Genomic DNA, 4,407 nt, shown 5'->3' with positions numbered 1-4,407 from the left:
TCTTTCCCTGTCTGCAAGAGACTCTATAAAAAACCTCCAAGTAGGTGTCCTATTTTGTACATTTTGCTTCTGAAATAGATGCTGGCATTTTATTTTTAAGCCAGTAGATTTGGCATACTTTCTATCAAGCTTTGTCACTTCAGTTTAGAATATTAGTAATAGTCCTGTTTTCTGATTAGTTCAATTAGATTTGAGATGTAAGTTTTGACGTCATAGTTTTAAGAATGCACACTTTTGAAACCCCTTCATTTCCTTTCGATTATTAAAATGCAGGGTCTCTGGATAAGTGTTGGAAGGGTTAGGAGTAGTTCTAGGACCAGGTTTGCAAGAGGGGTATACCCATGCTGGATAGAAAAGGAAAGGGTACAGGGGATTGAAAAGCTGTCCCACAGACTCTACAAATATCTCACGTAGGTTTCTTTCATTTCAGCCTTGTCTTGTAGAGAGACTGTGGGATAAGATATAGCAGGGCTTAAGTAGTTTTCCCTCTTGGCTACTGCTGAGTACAAAGCTGTTATATCATAGTGACACTGAGAAATTGGCAATAAGTTAAAAAAAAAAAACAACAACAAAAAAACCTCTCTGATGTTGCAAAGATATAAATGCCTGAACAGTTCAACTGGTGCCACTTTGCTTCATTTTGTTTTGCCCACTTTGAGGAGCAAAAGTACTGCTGTCTCTGGGATCCCCACGTGTTGGTTTATTCTGTCTATTCTGCACTAAAGGAGTGGTCACTGAATGTTTTCAGCTAAAATTTATTGTACTCTTAAAAGTGCAATAAAATAAGAACATACATGGCTGAGGATAGTGTTATTATAGGTAAGTGGTTGTGATTTACTTGGATGTCACAAAATAGCATCTCGGGGAAGATGGTGGGGCTACAACACAAGCTTGTGCATTCTGTCCTGTCCAAGTGTTTTCCCTTTGTAAAAGTTGATAGTAAAAGGATTATGACTTGAGTTGAGACATAATCCATTCTGTTCCTCTGTTAAGTCATCCATAAATCAGTATTAATGAAGCCAAAAGATAAATATTGCCTGAAACAATCAAACTAGGTAATACATATTTTTGAATATTCATCAGACATACCAGTTTCAATGGCCAGGGATTAAGGCTGCTGACACATGTTCATGTACATGTTAATCGCACCATATATAGGAATAGTGCCACACATTGAGAGATCTGTGGTGCTATAAAGTAGCAAACCAGCCACAAAGGTAATACATAAAATATGGACCGTTTTTGTGGCTGGTTTGCATGGTGCCATGAATTGAGCATGTGGTATGTGTCCCTACATGAGCTGTGAGGCAAGGCAGACAACCAGTCCAGTTGCAGGCAGCCCCTCAACTCCCCACACTGGTAATCTTGTAAAAGCAATTGATTTGCCAGGTTCCTGTTAAAGTAATGGTGTATTTGGGATTGGTCCTCGATCCAAGCAATTGCCCATCCTGCTATGTGTTTGTGGCCTGGTAGGATATGTAGGGTGTTTTGTTTTTTTCAGATTGGGGATGAGATACCATGACATTATTTATATGTCTGCCAGTGTTCCAAAAGCCACAGCTTCAGTGTCACGGTTTTGCTGAGCTTCTAAAGTAGGGGTCAGCAATGTTTTTGCAGGGTGCCAAAAACACCTACAACCTTGACTTCTAAAATGTTAATGTGACGGTAGGGAGTTGCAAGGGGCCGGATCCTTGTTGTGGCAGCATAGCCCCACCCCTTTCTCCAAGGTGTGCGTGCCAAACAGAATGCCTGTGTGCGCCACACTTTGGTATGCATGCTAGCTAGGTGTTGCCTACCCCTGTTCTGAAGGGAGATGTAACTAAAAGTTTAGCAGCCAAATAAACAATGATGGATCACTAAATAGTATATACTAGTGAATCGTGTTGCCTTCCTTTTTAATATTGTGCATTTCTGGGGAGGGAAGCAGCAGAAAATTACTTGTCACATGATACACAAAAACCCCTATGATTTTAATTTTATGTAATAATTAGAGGTACACTGATACATTGGTCCAATATCGGATCAGTACCAATATAAAGAAAATTTTCTGCATCAGATATCGGTCCAACGAGGCCGATAATTTGGTGGATAAATGCTCATGCTGCGCGCAGCCGCAGCACAGCGCTCGGGCAGCCAAAAGAGCAGAGCCAGCAGCGTGGAGAGCTGCCTTCAGGTGGTCAGTCCGTTGTGGCAGAAGGGGAGGGGGCAGATCAATGCTCCCTGGGGGGGGCGGGAATGCTCCCTGTGGGGGGTGGCGGCTCCCACTTGCACCCCAGGGAGTGGGCTGCGCAGGGCTCTTCTTGGTGGGGCTAGTCTCGGAGCAGATGCCAGTGGCACTGGGAGGATGCTGCATCCACCCGAAATTTTGCCACAGCTCCGCTCCCAGCTGCTGCTCTGGCTCAATGCCCTGCCTCAACCCATGCACCGGGAAGAGCTGGAGCAGCAGCAGGCAGCAGCAGCATTGGGAACAGAGTTGCGGCTTAATTTGGGGTGGATGCAGCAACCTCCCGGTGCCCACCCTGAGCCCAGCCCCTGCCAAGAAGAGGTCCGTGCAGCCTTGGCTGCAGCCTACCCTGCCCTGCCCAGGTCCGGGGTATACACCTTCCCCCGGTGCCCTCCCAGGGTGCAAGCAGCAGTGGGAGCCTCTGTCCTGCCTGGGTAGCATCTATTCCTGCCCCTCCCTCACCACAGGGGGGCGTTGATCTGCCTCCCCCATGCCCTTTCCTTCCCCTTCCACCACACCGGTCTTACTGGCTGGAGCTAGCTGTATCGGAAATTGGATCGGTATCGGCCGATATGCCTCCTTAAATATCGGCTATCAATATCGGCCCCCAAAATCTTTATCGGTACACCCCTAGTAATAATTCTCATAATAGAGAGGTAATGTGCCACAAGGCAAAAAGATAGCATATAGTCCAGGAGAGCTGCACTTGAGTTAACGTTAGGTATAGGTCATTCTTGAGCCTGATATGTGCTATAACAATCATATGTTTTGATTACAAATAATTAATACTTACATACCCCTTTGCATTGAAATATGAGAATAAATGCTTTTATTACTACAATTTGGCCAGTCTCCATTGATAAGGTAAATGGGTTTGATTGAGTTGGACTGGTATTTCCATGGACCACCAAGGAAAACTACTGGAGAAAGTGGAGTTGCCAATTTAGAAAGTATCGTTCTTTCCCGTGAGTCCAAATTATATGAGTTGGTATCCCCAGTTCGTGGTAATTGAGAGCATTGCCGCTGAAAATGTCATCCTCCAAATGTAGGCTATACCTAAGCTTAATTTACATAGGAGTAACGAGCTACCAAAACAGGGGTGCACTAATAAAGATTTTTTGGCCGATTATTAACCAGCCATGTCTGCCAATATTGATCCAATTGCCGATATGCAGCCTGGCAGCTTGGAGAACAGTATCTGGTCAGTAAGTCTGGGGGGGCGGGAGGGGAAAGGCATGGTGGGGCATAGATCGAGGACCCTGCAGTGAGGGAGGCAGTGTGGTGGGGGCAGACATTGCCCAGCCAGGGCACAGGGCAGAGCTGCAAGGGGGCTGGGTTCCTGGCCACTGCGCGCATCCCCAGGAGAGGTGTGGGGGGCACGTGCCTTGGATTTGTGCTCAGGGTGGGGGCAAGTTGCCCTCTGTGGACTCAGGGCTGTGCTGGTCTCTTCCCAACAGGGGCAGTCTGGGCTGGGGCTGTGGTCAGGGCAGACAGGGGCAGCGGCATTGGAGGAGGGGTAAAGGGGAACTGCAGCCACCCCAAAATTTGCCATAGCCCCTACTCTCAGCCCACTGCCCTGCCCCCACCTGCCCCGAGTGCAGGGTGGGGGCAAGTTGCCCTCTGTGGACTCAGGGCTGTGCTGGTCTCTTCCCAACAGGGGCAGTCTGGGCTGGGGCTGTGGTCAGGGCAGACAGGGGCAGCGGCATTGGAGGAGGGGTAAAGGGGAACTGCAGCCACCCCAAAATTTGCCATAGCCCCTACTCTCAGCCCACTGCCCTGCCCCCACCTGCCCCGAGTGCAGCCCCAGCCCAGCCCCCCATCTGGGAAGAGGCCAGCACAGCCCCTGGCTATGAGCCCACAGTGGGCAGCCCACCCTTGCCTCATACACAAATCCGGGGGGCACGTGCCCTCCATGTCTTCCCCTGGGGTGCATACAGTGTCTAGAGCTGCCTACCCCTTTCCCTTGGACAAACTGCCCACAGCTCCATCCCACACCCCGCCCCAGTTGGGCAGTGCCTGCCTCTGCCCCAGCACCCACTCCCTCCCTTACCATGGGGCCTCAATCTACCCCCTCCCCCACGCCTCTTCCCCCCCACAGACTTACTGGCTAGACCACTGGTGACCAACCAGTGGATCTCAATCTACCGGTAGATATCGGAGCCATTTGGCGTAGATCCGAAGCT

General features: G+C 49.0%; 1 protein-coding gene across 2 annotated transcripts in view; it reads left to right on the top strand.

The window, feature by feature from the left end:
• Positions 1-4,407, top strand: part of USPL1 (ubiquitin specific peptidase like 1) — a 38,089-nt gene that overhangs the window by 759 nt on the left and 32,923 nt on the right. The window lies entirely within an intron of this gene.

This window comes from Alligator sinensis, unplaced genomic scaffold, assembly GCF_000455745.1.
Source record: "Alligator sinensis unplaced genomic scaffold, ASM45574v1 scaffold406_2, whole genome shotgun sequence".
Taxonomy (NCBI): domain Eukaryota; kingdom Metazoa; phylum Chordata; order Crocodylia; family Alligatoridae; genus Alligator; species Alligator sinensis.
This window is presented reverse-complemented; position numbering and strand designations above follow the sequence as displayed.